This window comes from Balaenoptera ricei, chromosome 5 (assembly GCF_028023285.1).
Source record: "Balaenoptera ricei isolate mBalRic1 chromosome 5, mBalRic1.hap2, whole genome shotgun sequence".
NCBI lineage: Eukaryota > Metazoa > Chordata > Mammalia > Artiodactyla > Balaenopteridae > Balaenoptera > Balaenoptera ricei.
Genome location: NC_082643.1, coordinates 95,672,658 through 95,688,760, shown reverse-complemented (window position 1 = coordinate 95,688,760; position 16,103 = coordinate 95,672,658). Strand labels below are relative to the sequence as shown.

The following is a 16,103-nucleotide window of genomic DNA, read 5'->3' as shown; positions in this document are numbered from 1 at the left end:
CCTTGTATTGTTCCTGATCTCAGTGAAAATGGTTTCAGTTTTTCACCGTTGAGAACGATGTTGGCTGTGGGTTTGTCATATATGGTCTTCATTATGATGAGGTAAGTTCCTCTATGCCTACTTTCTGGAGGGTTTTTATCATAAATGGGTGTTGAATTTTGTCAAAAGCTTTTTCTGCATCTATTGAGATGATCATATGGTTTTTCTCCTCCAGTTTGTTAATATGGTGTATGACATTGATTGATTTGTGTATATTGAAGAATCCTTGCATTCCTGGGATAAACCCCACTTGAACATGGTGTGTGATCCGTTTAATGTGCTGTTAGATTCTGTTTGCTCGTATTTTGTTGAGGATTTTTGCATCTATGTTGATCAGTGGTATTGGCCTGTAGTTTTCTTTTTTTGTGACATCTTTATCTAGGTTTGGTATCCAGGTGATGGTGGCCTCGTAAAATGAGTTTGGGAGTGTTCCTCCCTTTGCTATATTTTGGAAGAGTTTGAGAAGGATAGGTGTTAGCTCTTCTCTAAATGTTTGATAGAATTCTCCTGTGAAGCCATCTGGTCCTGGGCTTTTGTTTGTTGGAAGATGTTTAATCACAGTTTCAATTTCAGTGCTTATGATTGGTCTGTTTAAATTTTCTATTTCTTTCTGGTTCAGTCTCGGAAGGTTGTGCTTCTGTAAGAATTTGTCCATTTCTTCCAGGTTGTGCATTTTATTGGCATAGAGTTGCTTGTAGTAATCTCTCATGATCCTTTGTATTTCTCCTGTGTCAGTTGTTATTTCTCCTTTTTCATTTCTAATTCTGTTGATTTGAGTCTTCTCCCTTTTTTTCTTGATGAGTCTGGCTAATGGTTTTTCAATTTTGTTTATCTTCTTAAAGAACCAGCTTGTAGTTTCATTGATCTTTGCTGTTGTTTCCTTCATTTCTTTTTCATTTATTTCTGATCTGATCATTATGATTTCTTTCCTTCTGCCAGCTCTGGGTTTTTTTGTTCTTCTTTCTCTAATTGCTTTAGGTGTAAGGTTAGGTTGTTTCTTTGAGATGTTTCTTGTTTCTTGAAGTAGGATTGTATTGCTATAAACTTCCCCCTTAGAACTGCTTTTGCTGCATCCCATAGTTTTGGGTCGTGGTGTTTTCATTGTCATCTGTTTCTAAGTATTTTTTGATTTCCTCTTTGATTTCTTTAGTGATCTCTTGGTTATTTAGTAGCGTATTGTTTACCCTCCATGTGTTTGTATTTTTTACAGTTTTTTCCCTGTAATTGATATCTAACCTCATAGCGTTGTGGTCGGAAAAGATACATGATACGATTTCAATTTTCTTATATTTATCAAGGCTTGTTTTGTGACCCAAGATATGATCTAACCTGGAGAATGTTCCATGAGCACTTGAGAAGAAAGTGTATTCTGTTGTTTTGGGATGGAATGTCCTATAAATATCAATTAAGTCCATCTTGTTTAATGTATCATTTAAAGCTTGTGTTTCCTTATTTATTTTCATTTTGGCTGATCTGTCCATTGGTGAAAGCGGGGTGTTAAAGTCCCCTGCTAATAGTATGTTACTGTCAATTTCCCTTTTTATGGCTATTAGCATTTGCCTCATGTATTGAGGTGCTCCTATGTTGGGTGCATAAATATTTACAATTGTTATACCTTCTTCTTGGATTGATCCCTTGATCATTATGTAGTGTCTTTCTTTGTCTCTTGTAATAGTCTTTATTTTAAAGTCTATTTTGTCTGATATGAGAATTGCTACTTCAGCTTTCTTTTGATTTCCATTTGCATGGAATATCTTTTTCCATCCCCTCACTTTCAGTCTGGATGTGTCCCTAGGTCTGAAGTGGGTCTCTTGTAGACAGCATATATAGGAGTCTTGTGTTTGTATCCATTCATCCAGTCTGTGTCTTTTGGTTGGAGCATTTAATCCATTTACATTTAAGTTAACTATTAATATGTATGTTCCTATTACCATTTTCTTAATTATTTTGGGTTTGTTTTCGTAGGTCTTTTCCTTCTCTTGTGTTTCCTGCCTAGAGACCTTCCTTTAGCATTTGTTGTAAAGCTGGTTTAGTGGTTCTGAATCCTCTTAGCTTTTGCTTGTCTGTAAAGGTTTTAATTTCTCCATCGAATCTGAATGAGATCCTTGTTGGGTAGAGTAATCTTGGTTACAGATTTTTCCTTTCACCTCTTTAAATATGTCCTGTCACTCCTTTTTGTCTTGCAGAGTTTCTGGTGAAAGGTCAGCTGTTATCCTTATGCGGATTCCCTTGTATGTTATTTGTTGCTTTTCCCTTGCTGCTTTTAATATTTTTACTTTGTATTTAATTTTTGATACTTTGATTAATATGTGTCTTGGCATGTTTCTCCTTGGATTTATCCTGTATGAGACTCTCTGTGCTTCCTGGACTTGATTGACTATTTCCTTTCCCTTATTAGAGAAGCTTTCAACTGTAATTTCTTCAAATATTTTCTCAGTCGCTTTCTTTTTCTCTTCTTCTTCTGGGACCCCTATAATTCGAACGTTGTTGTGTTTAATGTTGTCCCAGAGGTCTCTAAGACTGTTCTCAATTATTTTCATTCTTTTTTCTTTATTCTGCTCTGCAGTATTTATTTCCACTATTTTATCTTCCAGGTCACTTATCCGTTCTTCTGCCTCAGTTATTCTGCTGTTGATTCCTTGTAGAGAATTTTTAATTTCATTTCTTGTGTTTTTCATCATTGTTTGTTTGTTTTTCAGTTCTTTGAAGTCCTTGTTAAACATTTTTTGTATTTTCTCCATTCTATTTCCAAGATTTTGGATCATCTTTACTATCATTACTTTGAATTCTTTCTCAGGTAGACTGCCTATTTCCTCTTCATTTGTTTGGTCTGTTGGGTTTTTACCTTGCTCCTTCATCTGCTGTGTGTTTCTCTGTCTTCTCACTTTGCTTAACTTACTATGTTTTGGGTCTCCTTTTCACAAGCTTCAGGTTCGTAGTTCCTGTTGTTTTTGGTGTCTGACCCCAGTGGGTAAGGTTGGTTCAGTGGGTTTGTAGGCTTCCTGGTGGAGGGGACTGGTGCCTGTGTTCTGGTGGATGAGACTGGATCTTGTCTTTCTGGTGAGCAGGACCGTATCCAGTAGTGTGTTTTGGGGTGTCTGTGACCTTATTATGATTTTAGGCATCCTTTCTGCTAATGGGTGGGGTTGTGTTCCTTTCTGGCTAGTTGTTTGGCATGGGGTGTCCAGCAGTGGAGGCTGCTGGTCCTTGAGTGGAGCTGGGTCTTAGTGTTGAGTTGGAGATCTCTGGGAGAGCTTTCGCCGATTGATATTACGTGAGGCCGGGAGGTCTCTGGTGGTCCAATGTCCTGAACTCGGCTCTCCCACCTCAGAGGCTGAGGCCTGACACCTGGCTGGATCACCAGGATTCTGTCAGTCACACGGCATTTCCTTGCAAACCAGAAGGGAAGATCCTTGAGGACGGGGCATATCCTTGTTTCTCTAGTGCCTATTACAATGCCCAGTCCAGCGCAGAAACTCAGTGTGTAATCTGGAAGAACAAATCTGACTCCATACTGGATCAGTTTCTTTTACTTTAACCTTTGTATTCGATTTCTTCTGCTTAGCCATACTAGCTCAGTCGGCATGAAACCGAGGAAGACCCTGTCGGAAGTAGCATTTTTATGTTGCTTATCATGTTTTTTTGGTTCAGATTTTAGGTGGATTAATAGTAGAGCACACATCCAGGCATTGTATAATTGTTGAAGCAAGAGTGGCATCATCAGTTCTTTAGAAGAGATTTGTTCTTCAAGTTCTGCTGCCTCACATTGTATATGATGGTAGAGAACCTCCAAAAGATTGATGAACAACTAAACTATGCAGATTCTATGACAATCAACGTGTACAGCTTTGCCTAAAATTTTTTAACAGTTTTCTTTTTCCTGGTATATAGAGACCTGAAAATATATTTATACTTTAAGAATATTTGATATGGTGATTCAATTTATTTTTCATATTCTTAATGACCTGGTCATTACAATTACAATAACATCTGCATATTAACCCTGAAAAGGGTCTAATTTTAGAGTTTCATTTTATACTTTGTAGATTTCTGAGGAAGAAATATGACATTGACAAGGATTAAAAGGTCAGATATGTTGTTGTTGTTTTGTATTCTGTATCACTGTTTCCAACTTCAAGGTCTCAGGGTCCCTATAAACTGTTAGAACTTATTGAGGACCACAAAGAGCTTATGATTACGTGGAATATATATTTATATATATATACACACACACACACATTTAGTATAAATTAATATAGAAAATGTTAAGAGGTTTATTTTGTAAATTATTTTAAAAATAATAAACCCGTTACGTATTAACATAAATAACATTTATTTATAAAAGAACATATTTTTGAAAGCAAAAAATAGTGAGAAGAACATCATTGTTTTACAGTTTTGTAAATTTCTTTAGTGCCTGGCTTATTAGACGACACCTGGATTCTTCTATATACTTCTGTATTCAAACTGTTGTGATATCAGACAACAGGTAGCCTCACAGAAACTCCACTGTACTCTCATGAAAGACTGAGAATGAAAAAGCCAAGAATTCTTAGTATTTTTATGACAATAGTTTTGACCTCAAGAGACCCACTGAGAATTATCTCAGTGAGCCCCAGAGGTCCCTGGAATGCTCTTTGAGAATTACTATTCTACAATTTTTTAATGTGAGATAATTTTGTTGTAGGAAGTGTGCCTCCAAAGTTTGGGATTTTGGTGTATCATTCAATTTTCAAAATTTTCATTTGATTTTTAACGTTGAAAATCTCTTGACTGTGCATCAGGTGTTTCTACTGCCTGTGTTTATGACAGTTAAAAACATGAGTGAGAAACTCTCCAAATAATTTTCTTCCCTTTTAGCCAATTTAAGAGATCTTATATGTTTACAAATTTTTATTCCTCACTTGACCATAAGCTCCATAAGGGGAGGGAGTGAGTATTCAATACTGTGTCTGATGTACTTGCTTGCTCAAAAAATATACATTAAATACCTGAATAAAGAAAAAAGATAGGAAGGAACAAAAGAACATATTAACAAACCTTGAATAAAATGCCAAGTCTTTGCTTGAGGAAATTAGTTCTTCAAATGTCTAGATCATTCCCAAATGGAAAAAGAAAGTGATCAAAATTTAATTTACAGTGAGTATATGAATACTTTATAGTTTCTCAGATAAAATATGAAGAAGTCCGCTGAAAGTGAATGTGTCTATTCAGAAATTTTAAATGGAGTGAAGAAAACCTCTAACAATGTACAAGTGTATGTACTTGCCTAAAAGGATGGAAATATTTACTGCTACATGTATTAAGCAAGAGGTATTAGTAGTGTTATAAACTAATCATGAGCCCTATTCTCCTATCAGGCAGAGTTGTAAGAAGGGATCCATAAAAAGGGATACATTGCACATAGCATTCTGATCATAAACTGCTTATTCAGCCTCTCTGAACGTATATGTCCTCCCACAGAAGAATGATCTAACAGTGGGAACACTTTAAATGTAACAGCTGCTTGTGAGGTAGTGAGTTCCTCACTACTGAGGGTTTCAAGTCCAAGAAGGAAGACCAGGCCTCCAGCACATTGCTGACAGCATGTAGGGATCCATGCAAGCTTGATTGCTTCAATGTCTGTAGACACCATTTCTCCCCTTTGAGAACAATAGCCAAGGTATCTGCATTCTACATCAGAGAATAAATGAATTGGGAGCAGAAACCAATCCATGGCCACTAAGGCCCTCGAGGTGAACCTTAGATTGAGAGCAAAGGAAAACAGTGTGTCAGACAAATGAAATCAGTGTGTGATTTTCATGTTTTTTCAAGTTTTATAGAATGAGGTGACACTAAAGGCTGTGCTTGTGTGTGTGAGGCAAGGAGGATATGGGAAATCTCTGTACTTTCTGTCCAGTTTTGCTGTGAACCTAAAACTGTTCTAAAATTTATTTAAAAAAAAAAAGAAAAGCTCTCCACCGGACAAAACCAGACAAAAAACTCCAAAGCCAGATGTCTTCACTGGCAAATTCTACCAACCTTTATTGAAGAAATAATGTCAAGTCTACATAGACCCTTCCAGAAAATAGTAAAGGAGAGACTTTTTCCCAAAACATTATATGATAATAAAATCAGACAATTCCATTAAAAAAAAAAACTGCAATCCAATATCACTCATGAACATATATGCAAAATTCCTTTTCAAAAAATTTAATTAATATAGTGATATATAAAAAGTAATATATTATGACCAAGTGGGTTTTATCCCAGGAATGCAAGGTTGCTTTAAATTTTGAAAAATCAGTCATTGCAATTTGACCTATTAACAGATCTTTTAAAAAGAGAAAGCAACAACATTTAGCACTCATTCATGATGAAAACTCTTGGCAAACTAGAAATAGAAGGGAACTTCTGCAAACTGATAAAGGGCATCATTGAAAACCCTTATAGTTAACATCCTCCAAATATGGTAAAATACTTTTCCTCTACGTTCAGGAGCAAAGCAAGTATGTCCACTCTGACCAATCCTACTTGACATTGTATAGAATATGTTAGCCAGTCCAAGAAGTCTAAAGAAAAATTATACAGCTTTATAAGGAAGAAGTGGAACTCTCTAACATCATGGTTTTTTGTAGAAAATCTTGAGGAATCATCAAAAAACCCACCCTGGCAAATATTCAGTGTAGCTTTTGAAATAATAGTCAAACAGCAGAAAAGAACTCATTGTTTATCAGCCATTACTGTGGTTTAACAAGCATAGTGGTGTCTGTAGACAATGGAATACTACTACTCAGCAGTAAAAAAGGACTGAGCTATTGGTACCTATAACAACTCTCAAAAGCCTTATGCCAAGTGAAAGAAGCTAGACCTAAAAGACTCCACGCTGCGATATAATTTATATGATATTCTAGGAGAGGCAAAATTATAGTAAATAGAAATAGAACAGTGGTTGCCAGTGGTCAAGGGCCCAGGGAGGGATTAACAGCAAAAGGTGATGAGGGAACTTTTTGGAGTGACAGAATAATTCTGTATCATGATGGGTTTAATGGTTACAGGATTGCATACATTTGTTAAAACTATTTGAATTGTATATTTAAAATCAATTTTATTTCTCATAAATTACACTTCTGTAAAGCTGACTAAAAATAAGACATAAGACTCTATCTTCCGATAGCTCTTAATAGTTATACTGACAGAGTGTCACCAAGGATATTTTTCAGTAATTGGTTCAGAGTTGTGGGCTGATAAGTGGATGAAAGCAAACCCCAAAAAAAGAGCTTAATAGTATTTTAGAAAGCAACCATTGAAAGATAATGCTGGAATATAGCCACATAAGGAGATCGATCAGTAAATCCTAGCCAAAAGTTTAAATCTTCCATTATTTAATGAACTTGGACCAAGCTGCAGCACTTGTTAGTAATTATAATGGTGGTGACAAATTTCATATGTATATGCTTTACAGTTTGAAAGCAGTTTAGAATCCATTGCTGAATTACCTGAAAGATCTTAAGGCCTGAGACATGTTCTGGCCATGAGAGCAAGAAAATATGTTCATGGGTATAAATAGGCATCATCAAAAATTAGAATGCTGTTCAGAATGCAAAATAACTTCCCAAGTCTTTATAGCCATTCTGCTCGTCTGTCTGCCTCTGCTGTTCTTACTTTCTGAGGATCTCATTTTGGACCTCCCACATTCCAACTCTGTGAGATAGGATTTGATTTGACTGAGTCATTTTCCAAGATGGTGGATGCCCACTGAGAAGATTTTTTTGTATCAGATCCATTCATTGCCCAGGGTAAGGGCTTGTTTTGAGGACAACAGTTAGCCCTGGTCTGGATGGGTATGATGAAATCATATGGCACCAGCACAATTACGGCACTATATCCATGGCAATTTTTATCAGAAGTAGTTGTGGCCTGACTGGCATTTTAAAATATAAAACCTCTTTAGTATATCAATTCATCGGATCCCTATGACAGTCATTTTAAACTTTTCTTTTTCCAGATGAGTCTTTTCAGTTCCTTGTCCAGTGAGCAGCTCTTAGTAGGCACTCAGTAAATATTTGTTGAAGGATATTGTGAAGAAATTAACAAATGGATTGATGCAGAGATGAATAAATCAGTGATGTTCATAGAAGTTATATATCTTGGCCAAGGGCACAGCGCCTGGCACACATGAAAGGAAAGCAGTAGAATAAAGTGCGCAATTAATTTTGCAGGGTTTGCACTCAGCTCTGGACCTTAACTTGCTTAGCCTCAATTTTTTCATGTATGAAATAAAGGTAACGATTGCACTTACCTTTTTCAGGGTCTTAAGAAGCATTAAGTAGGAAAATGTTTGCAGACGCAATAGCACATGCCAGGCACTTAGGAACTACCAATTAAAATTCAGGATCTCTGATTATAATTTCTTTGATTCTTGTCATTCCATCATGCTTGTGAAATAAATGTTCTTTTTGTAGAATAAAGGAACCAAAGGAACACAGTTTTCGTCTTAGTAGAAATAAATCCGTGTAGTTTCTTTATCTTCCTTCTGCAAGTTCTGCTTATTACTGTGTATCTTTTTTGCGTGTCCTTTTGTGAGTTTTTGGTCACAATTAGATAACATATCTTCTCAAATTTAGTAGAATCTAATTTATCTGGAAACTACTCTTCACTTAATTGCAGCTCTTTATAACATGGCCAAAATCGAGGAATTAAAAAAAAGACAAGAACTAACCACAGAGTACTTTGACCTTCCTCCAAATAAATGCCATAATATGTATGACGTATGTATAAGTGTATAAAAGCTCACACATTTGACTCACAGGAGAATAATTTGAAATGTACTCACAGCTCACTGACCCTTTTTGAATATAATTCTCTTAAGGTGAATTTTCAGATTTTCCCACCCAGAGCTGATTGAAACTAGCCAATTAAAAGAAGGCAAGAAAACTGACAACAGTAGGAATTAATTTTTCACAGGCTGTACTCTTCATTAATCTCAATAATACAAGATATATGACTTCATCTGAGATGTAAATATCACTTATGCTAAACCTATTTCTTTGATAAAGGGTTGGGTTTGTGTTAAGAAACATGTATCTTTACAAAACATCCCAAACATAAATAACTCAGAAAGCATTTCTTCATTAAGCAACATTTGAAGTTTTACAAATTGAATTAAACTTACTGAAATATGGATAATGATGAGCCTGCAATAGAAAAAAACTAGAAATAGAGAGTGCAAACCTCATTTTTCCATTTTTAAACATAGTATCAAAAATCTGTTCTTGAGTTCTCAGACACTGATTTAGCGAGAACTATTTATATGTATCAGACAATCATCTCTCTCTTAACAGATATTGGGATAGGTTGATACCAGGCATAATCTGGAAATGTAAAAATATAAATGTTTAAGAGGATAATCTGGGACTTATCACCAACAAGGACCAAAATAACAGTGAGATATCAGACTGTGCAAATGATACATCGTGACATCTCTTGTATGTAGACAGTTTGAAGTCCTTTGTTCTAATTGGAGGTACTGAAAAGTAGCATGTTCTGAACATTGAAGCCCATTTAGATAAACCCACAGAGTATGTGGTGGGCTTTTGTTATAGTTTCACCTTCCGAGCCTCTTGCATACTTTTCCTTTGGGGGAAAGAAGTGTCTTGGTGGAGGCAGGGTGTGCCTTTTTTGGTAGTCATCAGTGTTTTCTCATTATTTCCAGCTCTCTGCCCTACAGGATAGAATTTCCTGGCTGCCTTCCGGTAGGATGGGTCCATTTCTACTTCTGGCCAGTCAGGTGTGAGCAGCAGTGAGGGGTCTTCTGAGTCAGATCATCTTCATTGCTGGTGTGAGACTCGCTGGAGCCATTCTTAAACTTTAATTTTTTTGTTTGTTTGTTTCAAGGCCCCTTTACAGTCTTAGAAATTTTTGAGGCTTGTAAAAGATTTGGTTTATGTTGATTATATAGCTATGCATTATCTATGTGTTATTTTTATACCTATATATCTATATTTACTGTATTAGAGCTTGAAACAGAAATTTTTAAAACGTGTATGAAATCATTTAAAATAGCAAAACAAACCCATTACATATTGTCACAGTATATATTATGTGTACAGATAGTGTATATAATATACACAGTATATATATGTCTATATATAGTACATATAGTATATATATACACACTAAAAAGTGGAAAGAGTAGCATTGTTTTACATTTTTGCAAATCTTATTTTTTTGTCTCAAAAGAAGACAGCCTAGATGCTCATATCAGCTTTTGTATTCAACCTGTTGAAATATCGCAGTATCATGTAGCCTCTGGAAAATTGCACTGTATGTTAATTAGTAAGAAGATAAGAGTGCAAAAGGAAAATGCTAGGCACAGCAGACGAAGAGAAGGCAGACGAAATGTGGCAGCATGAGAAGGAATCCATGTGCCTTTGCTGGTTCTGAGATTTAGGGCCCCATCTGCAAGGTCCAGAGAGAGGCCTCTAGGAGCCAAGGATGACCCCCAGCTGACACAGCAAGGAAGTGAAACCTCAGTCCTAGCACCACATGTAAGTGAATTCTGCCAGCAACCTGAATAAGCCTGCAAGTGCATTCTCCCCTTGTGCCAACAGAATGGAATTCAGCTCTGCTGACACCTTGATTTTGACCCCGAGAGACTTGCAGTTCACCGGACTTTAAAGCTTGTGTTGTCTTAAGTCACCATCGCCCCACAAATCAATGAATGTAATTTGTCATAGTAACAAAGTAAAAAAAGAAAGACCATATGTTCATCTCTATACTCATAGAAGAAGCACTTGACAAAATCTAAAATCCTTTCCTGATAAAATTCTTCATGAAACTAAGAAGTAACGGGAATTTCCTCAAGCTGATAACGTGGAACCTATGAAAAATCCATGTAGATCATCATACTTCCTGCCCAAAGACTGAACACAAACATTTCTCAGGTATGATACCAAAAGCACAGTCCTAAAAGTCCAAATTGAAACGTTGGAATTTATTAAAATGTAAAACTTCTGGTCTTTGAATGGCACTGTTAGAGAATGAAAAGTCAAGCCACAAACTAGGAGAACATATTTGCAAATCTTATATCTGATAATAAAATTGTATCCAGAAGGTATGAAGAATTCACAAAACTCAAAACTAAGAAAACAAATTACCCAATAAAAGGCAATTTAAAATACATTTAGGTCATTGACAGAAAAAACAGGCTGAAAAGAGAGAAATGAATTCCTAGACAGAGGAGCAGCATTAAAAATATTATGGAGACATACCTATGGTCACCTAATTTATGACAAAGGAGGCAAGAATATACAATGGAGAAAAGGCAGTCTCTTCAATAAGTGGTGCTGGGAAAACTGGACAGCTACATGTTAAAGAATGAAATTAAAACACTTCCTAACACCATACACAAAAATAAACTCAAAATGGATTAAAGACCGAAATGTAAGACCTGACACTATAAAACTCTTAGAGGAAAACATAGGCGAAACACTCTTTGACATAAATCGCAGCAAGATCTTTTTTGACCCACCTCCTAGAGTAATGGAAATAAAAACAAAAATAAACAAATGGGACCTAATGAAACTTAAAAGTTTTTGCACAGCAAAGGAGTCCATAAACAAGATGAAAAGATAACCCTCAGAATGGGAGAAGATATTTGCAAATGAAGCAACTGACAAGGGATTAATCTCCAAAATATACAAACAGCTCATGCAGCTCAATATCAAAAAAACAAATAACCCAATCAAAAAATGGGAAGAAGACCCATTTAGACCCATAAAGACTTCTATTTAGGCAGAAGACCTAAATAGACATTTGTCCAAAGAAGACATACAGACGCCCAAGAGGCACATGAAAAGAATCTCAACATCACTAATTATTAGAGAAATGCACATCAAAACTGCAATGAGGTATCACCTCACACTGGTCAGAATGGCCATCATCAAAAATCAAAATGGCCGTCATCAAGCAATAAATGCTGGAGAGGGCGTGAAGAAAAGGGAACCCTCTTACACTGTTGGTGGGATTGTAAATGATACAGCCACTATGGAGAACAGTATGGAGGTTCCTTAAAAAACTAAAAATAGAACTACCATATGACCCAGCAATCCCACTCCTGGGCATATACCCAGAGAAAACTATAATTCAAAAAGATACATGCACCCCAGTGTTCATTGCCGCACTATTTACAATAGCCAGGACATGTAAGTAACCTAAATGTCCATCAACAGAAGAATGGATAAAGAAGATGTGGTACATATATACAATGGAATATTACTCAGCCATAAAAAGGAACAAAAGTGCTCAATTTGCAGAGACGTGGATGGACCTAGAAACTATCATACAGAGTGAAGTAAGTCAAAAAGAGAAAAACAAATATCTTAATATAATATTGCTTATATGTGGAATCTAGAAAAATGATACAGATGAAGTTATTTGCAAAGCAGAAATAGAGACACAGACGTAGAGAATGGACATATGTCTACCAGGTGGGGGAGGGGAGGGAATGGGATGAATTGGGAGATTGGGATTGACATATATACACTACTATGTATAAAATAGGTAACTAATGAGAACCTACTGTATAGCACAGGGAGCTCTACTCAGTGCTTTGTGTGACCTAAATGGGAAGGAAATCCAAAAAAGAGAGGATATATGTATATGTATAGCTGATTCACTTTGCTGTACAGCAGAAACTAACACAACAGTGTAAAGCAACTATACTCCAATAAAAATTAATAAAAAATTTTAAAAAATATTGTGGAGATATGAACAAAATGAGTTCTAAGTAATGTGCTTAGTTTATTATAGCTTGAGCTTTAAAATATCTTTTCTTGTTCTCCTCCTTATCTTTAAAGTTTATGTGTGCATGTATTTGTGTGGTGGGTAGCTATTATTACTTACCTTTAAAGAATATGATAATCAAATGAGATCATTTCTGTGAGTGTAATTTATAAGTGTAAATTGCCATAAGAGAGGTTATTACCATCATTAATATATTTTAATTATTATTATGGGGTATTATTATTGTCAATATATTATTATAATTATTATTATTAAAGATGAGTTGCTATATATCATCAAAAGGAAACAAAAAATAGGCAGATAACATCTTAATATTATTATGAAAATCGTTTTGAACTTGCAGATTCCCAGGAATCCCTGGACTCCACTTGATAATCATCATTCTATGACTCCTTTTCTCAGGCATGGCAACTAGATCAAGTGCCTGTCTTCATTTGGGTGAATACAGCATGTAGCAGTGTCCTCAGCTGATGAACAATGGGGATTGTCAAGAGTGTGAGAAATAAAGTGGTTTTTCTTTTAGCCACTGAGATTTTGAGAAGGTTTGGTTGTTATAGCACGATATAGCTCATCCTAATTATTACACTTTCCCAAACCGAAGTGGAAAGGTCCAGATACTTTGTTGAAGCTCTAGCAACCAGAGGAGTGAGCACAAACCTTATTTGCAGCCTATTCAATATTCCTATCTGGTATTTTGAATCTAGAACAGATGTTAAGGAAGAGGTACAGATAAGAGTTTATTCCAGTGGGAAGCTGGCAGAGACCAGTAGCAGCAAAACCGCTGGTACCTGCAGCCTTGTTCACTCCTCATTGTTCAGCTATTGACAGACACATGGCTGTCTGACTTTGCTTGACAAAACTGAATATCTTCTTCCCTGCTTATGAGCTTGGTTCTCCAGTCTTCCGGTAAATTTCCTCCCTGCTTAAATTACCCAGAGCTCTATTCTTTGCCTATAAGAATACCATCTAGCTTTGCACAGTCAGATAAGTGAGGTTTTGCTCTTTAGGGGTGTCTCCAAACTTCTTTGATCATATTCCACATCAGGAAAAAATGTGAGCTTATAACCCCAATATATCACCCTGGCAGAAACTTAGATCACTTTTATAGACCAGGTAAATCTTGCTTGATCAGAATTCATTATTCCAAAATTTAACCTCACTATTCTAATTAAATACAAAGTCAGCTGTCTTTTTTTTTTTTTTTAATAGTTTATTTATTTTTATTTATTTTTGGCTGCGTTGGGTCTTCGTTGGTGTGCACGGGCCTTCTCTAGTTGTGGAGAGTGTGGGCTACTCTTCATTGCGGTGCGCATGCTTACTGTGGTGGCTTCTCTTGTTGCGGAGCACAGGCTCTAGGCTCACGGGCTTCAGTAGTTGTGGCACGCGGGCTCAGTAGTCGTGGCACGCGGGCTCAGTAATCGTGGCACACGGGCTCACTAGCTCCGCGGCATGTGGGATCTTCCCGGACCAGGGCTCGAACCCGTGTCTCCTGCATTGGCAGGCAGATTCTTAACCACTGTGCCACCAGGGAAGCCCCCCAGCTGTCTTACTGAAATGCAAAATTTTCTAGGTAAGTAGTATTTGAAGAAGAAAGCTGCAATTCATTGAATAATTGGCCCTATTGATCTTATCTTCACCAATAAGCATCTTTAAATATAAAATACTAACGTGGCGTTGGAAAATACTATCACAGAATTTTCCAGGCTGATGCTTTGCCGTGGACTATAGGAAAAATCATACAGAGATAGTATTAGGGTGCAAGCTGTACAGGCTTTGATATCTTCTAACAGAGGGGTTCCAGGGCATGGATTGACTTCCTAAAACCACCTAGCAGGTTGAGTTGAAAAGTATTTTGAAAAATACATCACAAAGTTACTATGGCACTGCAGGCCTACTGCTGCATTGAAGAATGAACTAGTTTAGGTTTTTGTCCTATTCTCCATCTAGAAGTTGCGCCACTTGAATTGACATTTTAAAATTAAAATTTATTAAAATGAAGCGTAGTTAAAACAACTTTGAAAATATCAGCTTATTTTCAAACTCATAATTCTTGAACATTTTGAAAAAGATCTTTTATGCTTTTAGAAATTACTGAGTTAATTAGACTATTCCTAAAACACCTTAAAACTGTGCTTTTGTTTTTGCTATTTCATTGAAAATTACTGAAACTCATTACTTAAGTATATGCTTACAACAGTACCTGATTGCCTTCAAGCTAATTTTCAAGTGAATTGAAACAAAACCCCACATTCCCAGAATACATAATCTTCCATAATTTTGTTTCCAGAATTGTAATTTTATAGTACCCGTAAATAATCCATTTACGGATGGAAAATACACTGTGCCTCAGGGAGTATCCAGACAAGTTGCTTTTATCACAAATATCTGTTTGGTTCTAAAGGCCAAAAAGCTTTTTTTGTAAAAACTATTAGTTTGAGTTGTTGGTGCAATTTTTTTTTTATATATAAATTAAACCACAGAACTTGTTACAAAAGCGTGCATGTGATTCTCCAGGCTTCTCTTGTTGGTGACAATCTGGTGGTTTTCTGAAGTGCATCAGCCAGAAGGCACATAACCCCTCTCAAGAAGCATCATAGTATTCCTGAGGCGTGAAATGACTCTTCTGAACAATAGGCAAAGTGCGTCAGATGGAGATGTAACAGGCAGGAAAATACACATGATCAGAGACCACCAGGAGAACTGCTAGTAATTTCCCTGCACCAAGTGTTTGTTTAACTGTGGAAAAAATCTTATTTGGCGTAGAAAGTACATTCTTTAGAGAAGCTGACTTCAGCAGATAAATTGCTTTTATGGCTGATGCATTAGACTGAAGATGGAATTTTTATGAAACAATTCATTTATTGAAACTACATTGTTGAAAAATCTCAATACTTTAAAGTACATGGTTAAAAATATGTTTCAACGTGATATCTGATTTATCAACTGCCTAGTACTGATGACAGAATATTTGAATCAATGATTAGTGAGTTGGTTATCTCTTTGAATTGTGGGTTTTGCTAACTCTTAAACTGACTCTTGTTGTCAGGAGAGGTTTCTGGATGTGGTTATCTTAAGAGGTAGACTCAGTGAAGACTTCTTGGCATCTTTGTACTCCTTTTCTTTCCATTTGAAGACAACTTAATTCTACTTATAAAAATATTTTCGAAACAGGTTATCATTGACAGCACTAGTGTGCTGACCCCTACAGGAAGAAATAGGGTACTGAATTAAGATAGGAAGGCAAGATCTGTAAGGCAGTGGTCCCCAACCTTTTTGGT

General features: G+C 36.2%; 1 protein-coding gene across 2 annotated transcripts in view; it reads left to right on the top strand.

Moving 5' to 3' along the window:
* SLIT2 (slit guidance ligand 2) overlaps positions 1-16,103 on the top strand; it is a 379,714-nt gene that overhangs the window by 127,858 nt on the left and 235,753 nt on the right. The gene's annotated exons all lie outside the window — the stretch shown is intronic.